Below are 14,906 nucleotides of genomic sequence, written 5' to 3'. Positions count from 1 at the left end.
TTACATTTACAAGGTGTTAGTATAGAGGTGAGATGGATTTTGCTAACATTAAAGAGGCAACAGACCTCAAGCAAAAGGCCAGCCTCAAGGAACCAGCTTCCTTTACGTTTCAGGAAGGGTTTGCCATGGACATTCCTGGTGAGAGATGCTCTTATGAAACACACACACCCTCTACAGCCTTGTCCCCATGTGGGTGCTGCAGTTTGACTCACAGCTCCAGACCTTTAAGGATCCAGGCAGGAGGAGGGCTGGATCTGATTTCTGCCCCTTCCCTCTCAGCTGCCCATGTTTTGCTTCAGCCAAGATATACAGGGGGAATGGTGTGCCACCGCTTCTCATCCAGATGTACAGTTAGACACTTGTTTATCCTGATACCAGAGCCCTGCCACGTGAACACAGACAATGAACCTTACACTAATTCGGATACAATAACAGTCTGATTATCTGACTTGAACTCTCGACCTGCAGACGTGACATACACCAGTCCAGGAAAAACATGAGCAAATGTGTGTATGTGCATGTGCATGAGCATTTGCACGCACGTGAACATGATCTCTGCCTCTCCAGGCCAGCTCCCTGTAGCCTCTGGTCCAGGCAGAGCACCCTCCATCTCAGAATGAACCATCTCACTGCGAAGGCGAATCATGACATGGGTAATTGCTGCTGTCACTTCCCAAACAGCTCCTTTCTCTTTGTGCCTTGGACCGGATCAGCGCCTCTGATCAGTTTATCAGTGCAATACTCCCCAGAGTCCGCTGCCCGGCTGGTGGACGTGCCGGCTTGAAGTGCATGGTTCAGCACTGTGCCAGGCCAGGGCTATGGTGTCATAGCACACACAAAGGCAGGGCAGCGACTTAGCTTTATCTGTGCCTCCTGTGGCCACAGCATCTTTCCTTGCCTTGTGACATGGGCAGGAGTGCTTGAGAGTCATCAGGTTGGTGTGGTTCTTCATGCTGTCTCTCATTCTTGCATGAAGCCATCAGGTAAAGGTGATCTTAGAGTAGATTTAGATTAGATATTAGGAGGAAGTTCTTTACTGTGAGGGTGGTGAAACACTGGAATAGGTTGCCCAGAGAAGCTGTGGCTTCCCCATCCATGGCAGTGTTCAAGGCCAGTTTAGATGAGGCTTTGAGCAGCCTGGTCTAGTGGAAGGTGACCCTGTCCACGGCAGGGGGCTTGAAACTAGGTGAGTTTTAAGGTCCCTTCCAACCCAAACCATTCTATGATTCTATAATTCTCTGATCTGAACTCCAGCCTATCCTCTGTGTTTCTTTTCCTCTTTTTCCACTTGGAACGTATGCCTCTTCATTTAATACACTGCTTTCTGCCTACAGGCTCTGAACTCTCAGGCTGCATGAGCCATCTTCCACAGCTGACTCTAAAGCTTATAACATTAGGGAGGTGTTATACAGCCTTTGCAAACCTACACATACTTGAAGACTGTCTGTACCGCGCCTGCAAAATTGTATATACACAAGTATGGAAAAGCTGGTGTTGCAAAGACCCATATTGGTCATAAAAAGATTGTTGGTTTGGCCTCAGCTTGAGGTAAATGTCTCAAGCAAACCCCTTACGTATTCTGTGTATACACAATGGGTTTGATTTGAGATGTATTTATGCTCCAGAATATTATGTATTCTCTTTATACACCATGCAAGGTTAAATTTTTTTGAAAATTTGTATTTGCTTTTTATCATACAGACATTCAAACGATTTATGGCCAGACCTGCTGAATCTATTCGAAAAAGTCAATTTATTCTTGATTAACTCCAGAAGTGCTGGAGAGCACTAATTCACTCCTTGCTACTTATGTACTTAGGAGCTGAACCCAGAAAAGTTTAGTTAAATTGTTCTGGAGGAGACTGGGAATTCAGATTTTGGCCCATTATAGATAGGGTCGATGTTAAATTCCAGCCTTTTATTGCAACTCCTGATTGGGGGCATTTAGATTTATAGTTGTGATTTGGACCGGTCCCTAATCAATTCCTAGATAGTGCTTTTTCATCAGCTCATCTGACAGCAGGAAGAAGGTCAGGATCATAAATTCCCCCTTCCTGAGTACAGGAAACAGAGCTCGGAAGTGAGCCGCAGAACCGGGACTGGGGCTGCCTGGACACCAAGTCCAGCCCTTCATCCAGCCCCCCAGGGGAACGCAGGGTGCCTGCCACCCCCTCTCAGCAGCCCAGCTTGCCTGAGGGCACTTGAAAAGGCTGACTTCATACTTTCCAGAGCCAGATGGGTCAGCCTGGGACATCAGCAGGGTTCTCTTTCACCCAACATACATCTCCTGCTTTTGTCCCTTCCCTTATTCCTTACCACAGCCTCTCATGCCCACAAACCATCTGAGGTATGCTGTGCAAGCCAGGTCAAGTTACCCTTGGAAGGAGAGCAGAGCACGAGGAGAGAGACTGCCCCTGGTGTGAGAGGCGTGAGGTCCTCAGCGAGGTGCCCGGAAGTTGGACACTCACCGCTGTGTTTAGCTGTCTGCATAAGCCCTCTGATTTTTGTTTCTAACTTTACACACAGGCTTAGCTGACACTGTGTAGGTGAGTGTGAGCTGCAGAGTGATCACGGTTGGACTCAGTCCAAACAAGACACTGAGCAGAGAACAGGTGAGTGAGTGCCTTTTGCCCCTGGGCCACTTCTGCAGCTCTTTCTCCTCCAGCAGGAGCTGTGCAGCCTTCAGAGCTAAGGCATTTTCCTCACACCCTCCTCTAGCTGCTGAAGTCCTCCTGGTCCTTCCCATCTCCTTCAGCTGCTCAGAACCTCCTTCTCCTCCCCACATCCTCGTGCTTGTACCCACTGTGCTCCTGCAGCCCACTTGTATGCTGCACCATCAACCCTTGCACACCCCACAAGTGGGCAACAGAGGCATTGAGGGTGTTGGTTTGTTTGCCCACCTCAGAAGGGGTGCCCTCACACTCCCTTACCACCACTGTGAAGCCCTTGCTGGATAGAAACATCACAAAGGTGTCACATCAGAAACACCTGAAGCACTTGTGGCCAGCATCAGCTGGCAGTGACTTCAGTTTGACTTGGTTGGTACGGGCTGCTGCCTCTGTAGGGAAAGCCCATGAGACGGCCATTTGATTCACTGTGCTCTGCTTCCATCCACCCCCTAGGAGTAGGAAATGCAGTAAGAAACCCAATCCACTCATCCCCCAGAGACTGGAATGGACACGAAATTATATATGCACCCCCATTTAGGTTACTGTATTGCAAGCCTTTAAGCACTAAGACACAAATGACTAGGGGACAGAACTATCTGGCTCAGATAGGGTCTGTTCTGAATAAAGTACAGTCGGTGCTCTCAAACTCGGTGCTGACGTGCAGTCTGTTGCTACCAGTGGTAGCAAACCAGACGGTTTGCATTTTGTAACATCTTCACGGCAGCATGGTACAACTCTGCCCAGCTTATCAAAAAGGAAACCAGTATTTGGTGTAACAATGGTATTTATCTACCACACACCGCATAGTGAAATGTGTCGGTCAAGGGGGGCTCCCACAGAATAGCTCAGCTCTTATCCCCCTGCAAAAGCTGCGGGAGGGTATGAATTATTATGAGTACTTTTAATCAAGTAACAAATACTGTTGGTACAGTCAGGGTTTTCAGAGGAGCTCAAGCTCCTGATAAACATGTCGCAAGCTATGATAACTTCACCAAGTCCTTTATTATGCTACAGCTCCAGTCGCTGCTGTCTGACTCCTGCAAAATGGGGGAAGGAAGAGCAAATGTCAGTAAAATCACTTTGTTTCAGACCAGTGTATCATCTGCCCCAAGGGTAAAGCCATGCCATCTCCTTCCCCTCTGGTAGATGCAAGAGCTCTTTGTTTGCCTTGCTCTTAACAGAAGATTTTACCCAGGAAAAAAGCCTTTCCTATCTGATTTGGGGAAATTATTTAGAACCCAGCCACCCTGGGTGGCAAGACTCCCATATCCATTGGTGATAAAGCTTGCATCTTCGCAGCTTCACTGGTGTAACTTCTTGCCACGTTGATGGATCTGCGCTGTATCTTGAACACCCAGCTCCAAAAGCAATGCCCTAGCATTTCGTTTCTTCACATTGAGCTGACAAGGACAAAGGAAAGAAACAGAGCATTGCTGAGCCCACAGCACTGGGAGGTGACCACAGCACAGCACTGGGGAAGCAGAGAGGGCAGGTTGTGGGAAGGAAAGAGCAGTGCCCACATGGACAAGAGCTGGGGGAGAGGACCCCCTGCGCTGGAGGGACCACGGGGTGAACGGGGGTGAGGGTTTGTGGCTGTTTCCTTGCTTCTGAGAAAGCACAGAAGGACAAGGTCCCATTCAATTCTATGCACGCAGTGGGGCACGATTCTGCCCAAGCTCTGTGGAGGCACTTTGCATGGCACTGCTGCTTGGCTCAGGGATGTGGCACAGCCAGTGCCCTCCCGGGAGGATTAGGGTTGGTTCAGCCTGTCAAAGAGCAAAGCGAGAACAGCAAGGCTGGATCTCGACCTCCTTGGACACTGAAATATTCAGAAAGGGATTTTGTTGACAGCCGGGAACCAAGACCTTTTCTTCGATGCAAAATATGAAATTGCCAAGAGGGATTTTCAAATGAGTCTTAGCTCAGGGTGGTTTTTCAGGTCAGCATTACAGGCGTCCCTGGGAAGTGTTGCAACACATGGCTTTTGTCTGACAAATGACTGCTGCTTCGTCTCTGAAGCCATGAGGAAGGGTTCACGGGTTTGATTTTTGAAATTTTCCCTCTTTTCTCTTGGTTCCTCTCTTTCCAGACATCCTCTGTAGCAGTACAGATGAGCAGCAGTCTGCATGGCCTGTAGGAATAATGCAGGGCTTGGGGAAGGAGAATAAGGCATTAGAAACCACGCAATCACTCTGGGAGATCAACTGGGGAATGAGCAAAAATCAGCTTAGTTTTATCAAATATTACTTTTAAATGACATGGAGGAGAGGGGAGACTGAGGAAATCTCCTCCAAGGCATTACAAATCTGTGCTAGAGAATGGCTGTTCAATGAAACACGTATTAAATAAACATGCGAATCCTAAAACCCAATATAAAACTCCATACAGCCCCAAGACTGAGAAAGGTCACCATTTCAGAAGCAGCAAAAACTTCCAAGTGATCGGGGCAAGGCAGAACCCCAGCATGCGGGTAAGCACTTGCTGCATTCTCGGCGAGAGCCTTGTCAGCATGGGAACCCCAAGGGCACTTCTGGGGAGAAAGGCTGGCACTGGCAGATTTACCATTCACCGCATGGTAAATATTAGCCTGAACAAACGTGATAATAGGACCAGAATCAACACAGAAACTGCCCACACCCTTTGATGGAGAAAATAGATACAAAAAGCAGTTAGGAGGCCTCATCTCCATACAATCTGCCTAACTACAGTCTCACTGTCTCTGCCTTTTTCCCTTCAATGCACAGCCTGAAGATGCCCAGTGTTCCCTCAAGCCTTCCCATGTGCACATAGTAAAATGTCTTGCCCCAGGCTTCCTCTTGCACCCCAAGGTGAAGGGCAGGGTGGGAAGTGTGGCACCCACGCTGCCTATGGCACAGCGAGGCTCAGCGGAGCACGTACCTGACCTGAGCTCGGGACATATCCTGCGCATCATTCACACAGCAAGCCCTCTGACCCTCAGTGCTCATGGGTAGGAGCATGTGCCCAGCCTCATCCATGAGCATGGTCAGCTCAGTTTGGGCCCAGGTGGGAGGGTGCTGCAACCCCATCCACCAGCTTGCTGCTCTCCTGAAGCCTGATCTGCTTTCACATTCATTTCACAAGTCTCTCTTTTCACCTTTATGTCTGCAGCTGCGATGAGCAATCCCAAAATGAATGAGCTTTCTGCTCACCCTCCGTTTGTTCAGTGTGCTGACCTAATCCTCATTCAGAAAATCCTGGGGCATGGCAGCCCAGACCACTCAGCCACTGTCCCAAGGACTTTCCCCTACCATGGGCCACAGGATTTGACCAGCAACGTGAGACCTGCCAGAGTGCTCCACCCCGCATGCTCCTGGCTGATTTCCCATGGCCAGCAACCTTGTCAAGGGGAATTTCCTTTGACGCTTCCACCAGGGGAGAAAGTGTTGTCAAGAGGTCTTTGAAAGCAAAGCTGCTGCTGGCTGATTCACTTACAGTAATCCAAGCCAGGGGAAGAGCTCACAATCACAGCAGCAAATAGGCTGTTAGACCAGTGATGCTCATATACCACAGGCAGTGGGCACGGGATGCACATCCAGGATGGGGCTTGGCAGCCTGGCAGTGCAGAACACAGCGCCTGAAATTAGACAAGAAAAGCCAGTGAGTGTGAGCTCACTGTGGGAAAATGTGCAGACCTTTCCTTCTGGCACCACTCCACCACTGGCAGCCATGCAGATGAGTTAACAGCTCCAGTATCGAACCCCAGACACTGCTGTGGCAATTCAGAAAACAAAGCTCCAGGTGTCCTGGCTGCCTTGCCTCACTGTATCCCAGACCTGGCACCTACCCCCTTGGCTTGCACTTGATTTAGAAGGGAAAAGGGTCAGTGGCCTGGTCTTTGCACTGCTTTCCCCACCCCTTACCTCGCCACGGAGGCTCTCTGGAGAGGTTACCAGGCACAGGAGCGAGGATGGTGGGTTTGGGAGACAAGCTCAGACCCTCCTGTGCCCAGTTTTCCCTTTCCTGCCTGTTCCCACCAAGGCTGCTGCAGCAGAGTGCAAGAGCCGCTCACACATACAGGGCAGCTTTTCAGAGTAAAAGGGGTTTGGGATGAACAGGAGCGGTGGGTGAGCCCACCTCTTGGGGAGCGAAGAGGTACAGCTGAGAGGTCCCTGCTCTGCTTGTCAGGGCTGGGCTGGTTTGGGTGGCCGTTCCCCTCAGTGGTGGCCGGCACTGTTCCTGTATCACGCATCACCTATAACTCACGGAAATAAAGCACGTCCGACACCCCTCCGAGACATGTATTCTATATGAAAATTTGGTTTATTACTGTCAGACCCACAAATCTGGATCCACTGTGTAATTCTAACGGCGTCCATCAGTCAGACAGACACGTTTAATGAGAAGGAGAATTTATATCGCTACTTCTATATTGGCTGCTGCCGAAGTGCAAGAGGCAGTCAAGATCTCCCCTTGTGACATGGTTTAAGCCCAGCCAGTAACTCAGAACCAGGCAGCTGCTGGCTCACTCCCCCTTTTCTTCCTCCCCTCCAGGTAGGAGAATCAAAAGAATGTAAACACCACGGGTTGAGATAAGAACAGTCCAGTAACTAAGGTATAATATAAAACTACTGCTACTACTCCTAATAATAATGATAAAGGAAATAATAAAAGAGAAAATATGAAACTAAAAAGGGAAATGAAAAAAAATACCAATAAACGAAAGTGATGAACAATACAATTGCTCACCACCCACTGACCGATACCCAGCCTGACCCAAGCAGCGATCTAGCTCTTCCTTGTAACTTCCCCCAGTTTATATACTGGGCATGATGTGCTGTGGTATGGAATACCCCTTTGGCTAGTTTGGGTCAGGTGTCCTGTCTCTGCTTCCTGCAGCTTCTTGTGCCACTCCTCCCTGGCAGAGCATGAGACTGAAAAGTCCTTGATCGGAGCAAGCATTACTGAGAACAACTGAAAAATCGGTGTTATCAGCATTGTTCGCAGACTACAGCTGAAACACAGCACTGCACCAGCTACTAGGAAGGAGAAAAATAACCGTTACAGCCAAAACCAGGACACCTTGCCAATAAAACAGTCCCTGAAAGAGTGCCAGCATCTCAATGTTTTTGGGACAGCAAACCTATGGGTATAGGGGAGTCCCTTAGGTGGATGCAGTTCTCCTATGCTGGACACAGAACCAGGGAATCTCTCCTGTATAGCTAGGCAAGGGATAAGCAGGCAGTCAGCAGAATAGATAGAAATGTATAATAGATGAACTTGCTCAGCACTTGGGAATAGATATTCCCTGGTCTTCTCAGGAAGCAACATGTTTGATTTCCTCCAGCTATTTTTACGAAGTGCTGTGTTGCGAATATTGACACATTTAGGTGTATTTGCATCAGCTGTAGCAGTAGGGGCAGGACAGATTTCTTCAGATGCACATGGCAAGTCAGGTGCCTGGCTCCCATACACCAACACTGCTGAAAATCCCCTTTTCCCTCCATCCTCCCTGCCCTTTTTTCAGAAACCTTTGCTGCCATTCTGCCTGCTGCAGAGAAGTCAATGAGGGTTAGAAGGAAAGGTGCCGTGGCATTTCAACCCTTGGTAAGGTCTCCTGTTTGTCAGAGGCAGCCGTATCCCAGCTCTCCCCCTGTTGTACCTTGCATTACTCTTGTCCCCCTGGGATTGCCCTGCTGTTGAACTAAAGCCCCCAGCTTCCTCCGACTGCACATTCACATGCATGACTTTCAGCCATGACCAGGATAACCACCCTCATGTTTTGATACGTGGTATACGCTAGCAGCAGGGAGCATCTTCCCCAAACGAGGGAGGGATCTGTGTTTCAGGAGACACGTGCTTGGGGGTGATTTTGCTTCTCTATTAAATACGTCCTTCTACTAAAGCCAGGCATCTTGCACTTTGAACCCTTCAAAAATCAAAAATAGGAAAGAGGCTGAGAGTCTTCCTTTTGAAATCATCCTGCTTTTGCTCATTGACTGGATTTAGTAATAGTTTCTCTGGAGTAAAGAAATTTTGGCTGCCTGGATTTTGAGGCAGATGAGAGACGGGGAAAACAACCTTTCCTTCCAAAGTCAAATTGGACCAAGATGTTTTCCTTCTGCTGACAGACAGGTTTGCTGGCTTACAGCAAGGTACTTGGCATGCACTTTTACTGCTTTACCAAGGAGCAGAGATCACAGGGAACCAAAAGACCAAAACTGCATTGGATAAGACCTGTCAGCACCTACTGTTGAATCTGACAGCTACTACCCTGCTTGCAATGTTACTGGCAAAACTCATGCATATGTGGCCCCTGCAATGAAAATGGTGCTGCAGTTTTTGCAGTTCAGAAAGTATACCTTGTGTGTGGTACCCAGCCTGAGCCATCTCCTGCACAGCATCAGATCCTCACCCTGGGACACCACAGTCAACTGTCCCTGACAGCTCTGTGTTGGCAGTTCTTAGGCAATGTCATTGGTAAAATGCTGAAATGCCAAAACCTCAGCCTTGAAAGTGCTGAGCATCCTCATTTCCCTTTGATTTAAATGGGACACAGCACCTTGCAGGATTTGGCCCTGTGTCAGCAGATACTGCCTGATCTGCTGGCTGTCAAGACTGTCCTTTTTTCCATCTTTTTTTTTTCCAAGGAACAGGTTTCCCTGTGATTTTAACTTTGCAAAGGCAAACTAAGGCAAAAGCTAGTCTTCCAAAGACAGAGAAGAGAAACTGCAGTTCCATTTCTGTCTGTGTTTTCAGTGTTTGCAGCTCTAAGGGTCCGTATTAAGTAACTAGGGAAAAAAACTGGGCTGCTATTCCAACAGTGGAGCAAATTATTCATCACAAACACAGCTAATCAAGGCTGCAGGGTTGCAATCATTCATTATAGATGGGCATCTGAGGAGAATAAAGTGTGTCTTCTAGCCAGCTGCTAAACCCAAAATTAGAGGAGCCAGGCAAGTACAAGAACTGAAGCTGCCTGTTTCCAGAAAAAGGCCCGATTTCAGTGGAAGAGGAAGATTCCTGCCCTCCAAGTCTCTTTTACAACTCAGCCACCCTCCTGCCAAGTTCTCACTATCAATACTTGCACTGTTTAGCACCACAGTTCTTGTCAGGTATTGCTGCTGTCAAACAGAAATCAGATGTGGGCAAATCAGAGGTGGGCATGAGGTTGGTGATGCAATGGTGTCCCTGAGCTGTTAAAGCACCGGGCTAGCTGTGAAGCTGACAGGGGTAGGCCAGCACTTTTCAAACCTGTGAGTTGCTCTCATCGGGGGATAGAGCCTGGTTACACTGCTTTCCCCTGGGAAATTCCCTGAGGCAGGAAGGCAGTTGAACCACCATGGTTATAACTTTAATATCCGAATGAGTATCTGCTGGCCTCAGGCAACTGGGCTCCCGTTAATTTTGACCAGGGAGCATGATACACTGTGGCAAGCCGTGTCACTTAGGATTGTGTCTGCTTAGACACGATGCCTCTGAGTAATGTAATTTATATTTCATGCACAATTGAAGCAGCTAATGGTATAATTCTCCAAGGGGGAAACAAGTTGTTACAGCATTAATTACATCGCAGTTGCCTTCTATTTTAATTTTTCTTCTCCTGCCCTGCGCCGAGCGCTTTGGAGCCACCAGCTCAAGAGCAGCCATCGCTGGTGCCGCAGAAGGACCTCTCCCTCGGTAACCATGGGGAGTCCCGGGTGCCGTCCCCGCCGGCCGGGCTGCGGCTGCAGGCTGCGAGGGCAGGCTGCCTCTTGTGTGTGCGGCCCGAAACTGCAGCCTGCCGCCGGGAGACGGCGTCTGGAGCCGCAGACAGGCGGGCAGGAACAGCGTCCGAGAGGTGGGGAGAAGGTCTCGATCCTGGGCATCCCAAGAGGTGGTGAATAGCCAGGCATTGGAACAGGCTGCCCAGGGAAGCGGTGGAATCAACGGCCCTGGAAGTGTTCACAAACCGTGTAAATGAAGCTCTTGGTGGACTTGGCTTAGTGATGGACTTGGCAGCCCTAGGCTAACGGTTGGACTTGATGATCTTAGAGGTGTTTTCCGACCTAGCTGGTTCTGTTATTCGTTGATTCTATGAATACTTAGGTACACTGGCTTTGGAGGAGGGAGAGCTGCGTGCCTGTGTGTCTGCTCCCTTGGTGACTCTCTGCAGTGCCCGTGACTGCTAGGGAGCAAGGACAGCTCAAGAAGCACGCTAAGAGTGGACAGAAGCGATAAAAAACCCTCTGTTGTCCCTCCGCTAGCTCGGCTTTCCCCTCTGCACAGCAATCACAGAGACGGTGCCCTGCCTTCTGCCCCTCAGCCACTGCAGCAACGGGAAAGATGAGCACAACCCTAGCAAAGCAGAGCAAAGCAAAGCAAGGCAAAGCAAGGCAAAGCAGCCCCCAGGTGTCACAAGGAACCTCCGTCACATCTGCTTCTGGGGAAGAGCAAGTGTTAGGAACCTCAGAGTCTCACCCAGTCTCGGAGGTCGGGCAGCAAAGGGAGCTGGGGATTCCCAGGCTCTGGAAGCAGATCCGGGGAGACAGCGCTGGAAAGGCTGACCCAGCCCGAGGCTGAGCAGTGCTGCGTGCCGGGGAAAGCCCGTACGCACACAGCTGCGGCATGGCGGCAGCCTCGGGCAGGGGTTTGGGAGCTGCTGGTTGTGTGCGGCTTTGGGCTGCAGCGGGTGCTTCTTTTTGAGTTTGCCTACGGCATCAAAAACCACGGAGCAGCAGCTGAGGGAGGAGGAGGTGTAAAAATAGAGTCACAGCTCCATAGCACAGTGTGCCCGGTCTGGAGGTAACCTGAGTGCGCGCTGCCATCAAAAGAGGAGGAGAGCAGGGGAAAGGAAAGGGCAGGATTTACACAACTTAGGCTGCTACGAGAAGGGCTGAATTAAAAATAAACCCCCGTGTGTGTTTTGGCTCAGTGGCATGTCTGGGAGGGAGCGCAGCACGCTGTGCTGCCAAGGGTGAGGCTGGGATCAAGAGGAACATCTGTGTCCGGGCTTCCCACACTGTCAGGAGCCTGGCGGGGTGGTACAGATGACATGTCTAATCAGGAGGAGGAGGAGGGCAGTGTGGTGGGGTGGATGAGGGAGGTGGCCTTTGCCTGTGCTGAGAGCCTGTAGCAGCAAGCATCGTATGCAGTGAGAGCCAGCGACTGCCTTCATGGTGAGAGGCTGGTGGCCCAGATCACAGTGCTGCAGAGCTCCAGGGAGGATGCTAAGGAACATTTGCGCTCCCCGTACTCAGGCACTAATTTTGTGCAATCATTTATGTCAAACTGTAAAGGAACTGAGTGCAGATCCATATGGAAAATGATGCCGTGCATCTATGCAGAGATATTCCAAGCATACCATGGGACATAAGATCTGAAGGAGGGAGAACTGGAAAATTATTTATTCACGGAGAAATGCAGCTTGTAGGAAGCCAAGATTATTCGGTTCAGTTGAAGTTTAAACTGGAAAACAGTTTTGGCAGGAAAGAAAGTATGAAGAAATTGTTTCTAAAAATTCATTAATATCTGCTTCATATCATCACTTCCAAAAAGAAATATTTCTGTGGGGAAGAGAAATTCAAGTATCGTTCACTAGGCACTGAAGGACCATTCTCCACAGGGAGGAGCACAAATACGTATATATTATGTGCCCTCAAAGTGGCTAAATATAAATCAGTGATTAAATAATATTAGCATATTAACTATTCATTGATTTTGGGACTCCACCTTCCCAAGTGGGTGTTCTTCCCCCAAGACTGTTGTGTCCCTCACGCTCTGTTCCTGACTCTCTGGGGACACTGCTATTTACACAGGAGCCGGCGAGGAGCCACAGTAACCTCCATCACTCTGGGATGTACTGCAGGCTAGTGGCTGGACACTGTCCAGCAGGATGCAATACTGTGTTTTGGTGTCTTTCTGCAGCAAAACCACAACTGAATTCCACGCTGTAATATTTTAGCTGTGAACCTTAATCGACCATTTTTAGCTCCTGAGGTATTTGGGGTGTCTTTGCAGAGATGTATCTGTAGTTCCTTATGAACCCAGCTCTGGATCCCTTGTCTGAGGATGGGTACCCTTTTTCCTTGGCATCCATATAAAACCTGGAAACCACAATGATCCAGGGGGAGATCTGAAATAGATGTACTCCTGTGGGGGTAAATCCTTTTAGCTGATGGAAGCATTTCACGCGCAGCCAGGACAGGTACAGATAGACCCATGCTTGCTCCGGCCATGCTCAGGGCTGGCTAGGCACAAGCCACCTCCAGCCTGGGAGCCAGATCAGGTCAGCTCGGGCCCAGCTCCAGGCTCACTGGGGATCTGGCTGCTGCAGCAGTGTCTGAGCCAGCTCCCAGCATCCACCCAGCAAGCCTGGGTCTGGCTGCAGCCCTCATGGCTCCAACACTGACCCAAAGCGCTGGTCAGCCGCTGAGATCCCCTGGACTCGTTGCTGGGGGAAGTTGCAGCAGAAGCCAAGGTTTGGGTTCCTGTCTCTGCGCAGCCTTTTTCTCTCTTTTTTTCCCAATACAGATAATTCATGCCAGGGTTAGGGGGCCATATGCAGCTCGTCACCTTGGGAAATCAGGCTAGTGATGTGGGGAACCTCCACATGGTCTGAGGTGGCTGGCTTTAGGCATTAGGGATTTCTTTAGCTGTTTGTTTAAATCAGAGCTGGAACGTACACAGTTTAGAGCTGGAGCTGAATTTCTGCTTAATCTCCACTTGCAAGAAAAGTGTGTCAATTTTTCATTCTCTTTTCCATAAGCAGTGAGGTAATTAAAGGAAGAACAAGGCAGATTTGCTGTTCTGAGAGCTGCTGCAGTGTGTCTGGGCTTCCACAGAGAAGGCTGGGTATTGCTATGAAGCTGTTCCAGAAGGAATGTCAGAAATACGCTTTTACTGATGAATAGGCAGAAGCCACGCTTTCAGATAGGAATATTTACCTGCCCTGCCATACACCCCAGCTGCTGCTGTGCCCAATACATAATAATCCAATCCTTTTTAATATCCTTCTGCTCTGCAATAGCCAGGAATCTCTCCACTTGGAAGAAAAGGGCCGCATTAACATTCAGACTGTAAGCCACACATCCTAAGCACATTTATAGCTGCTGCCATATACCCACGGACCTGGATCAGTGCTGGACTCCACGTTCCCTCCAGCTCCCCCAGTATTCAGAGGTGTTTGATTCCAGGATCTGCCAGGGCTCCATTTCGCAAACTTCACATGCTGATATCAGCCAGACCTCTGTAACGTGCTTTCTGAGCCCCACGCTGCAGCCTGCCAGCTGTGCTGCAGGCATCCTACGAGCCACAGACACACAATATCAGCTATGACCAGCCAACAAGCTGAGCAAGTTGTGCTTATGGGCAATGGTCCAGGAGGAGGGGACGGGGCTGTGGCACTGCCCTCTGAGCACAAGCAGCAGGAAGGGACCACTCACAGAAATGAGACCCACCAAGGCTGCTAGCAATGTGCACTACTGCATGGTCTGGCATCCCCTGCCCATCCTGCCCATCCAGCCCTCGGAAGGTTGGTCCATTCCCAAGAGGTTCAGAGGAACGTGCACAAGCTGTTGCTGTATGTAAGTCTGCAGCCTTACATCTTTGCCCTTTGCGGTCCTCAGTGAGATGAGGTGCAGCCTGGTCTGCATGCATAACCACCTTTGCAGATCCCATGATTGACTAGAGGCATCCCAGGCACTTAAATTCAGCCCGACCTCGTCCCTCGCGCCACCTTGTGACGCTGCTCCATGTTCAGGCAGCATGGCAGTGCCAGCGTCCAGCTGGAGAGGTGCCAGGAGTGTGCAGTGAGCTCTGTTCACATCTAGGGAGGCTGGAAAGAAGAGCCAGAAATGGCCAGTGTTTCATGAGGAGCCTCGCGAGGGCTGGCGTCACGGCCCTGCTCTGCAAGCCAGTGGGGTTCAGATAAGCTTTGGTGAAACATCCAAATTCTCTTCCGATTCCAGCCTTTTCTTGGTTTTGGCTCAGCACCAGCCTAGCAAAAGACGCAGCAGAGGGAATGGAAAAGGAGGCAAGAGTGTGCCTGGTGAAGAGAAGCCCTACACCTTTACACATGCTGAAATGATCTTTGCCCCAGCCCATTGTGAAACTGTCCACTGCTGCAAATGCTCCCTAGAAAGTAAATGGTGACAGATTTGTGTTTAACCAGGAAAAACTTTCTCTCAAAATTAAGCAGATTCTGTTTTAGTCACAAGTGGGAGGAATGAGGGGCTGACCCAATTTGTCTGTAGGCTGGTCCTGCCACCCTCAGTGATGACCCGATCCTACAACAACCCA

At 49.7% G+C, this 14,906-nt stretch overlaps 1 long non-coding RNA gene across 1 annotated transcript; it reads right to left on the bottom strand.

The window, feature by feature from the left end:
• Positions 1–3,556: 3,556 nt before the first annotated feature.
• Positions 3,557–11,391, bottom strand: LOC136012629 (uncharacterized). The gene is made up of 3 exons (XR_010611862.1): positions 11,088–11,391; positions 6,123–6,264; positions 3,557–4,819 (listed from the first exon to the last, which is right to left on the bottom strand). It is a non-coding gene; the product is annotated as an uncharacterized LOC136012629 (long non-coding RNA).
• Positions 11,392–14,906: the final 3,515 nt, after the last annotated feature.

Source organism: Lathamus discolor, chromosome 4 (assembly GCF_037157495.1).
Source record: "Lathamus discolor isolate bLatDis1 chromosome 4, bLatDis1.hap1, whole genome shotgun sequence".
In the NCBI taxonomy this organism is placed as follows: Eukaryota; Metazoa; Chordata; class Aves; order Psittaciformes; family Psittacidae; genus Lathamus; species Lathamus discolor.
Note: the sequence above shows the minus strand (reverse complement) of the source record. Positions and strands in the feature narration are given on the sequence as shown.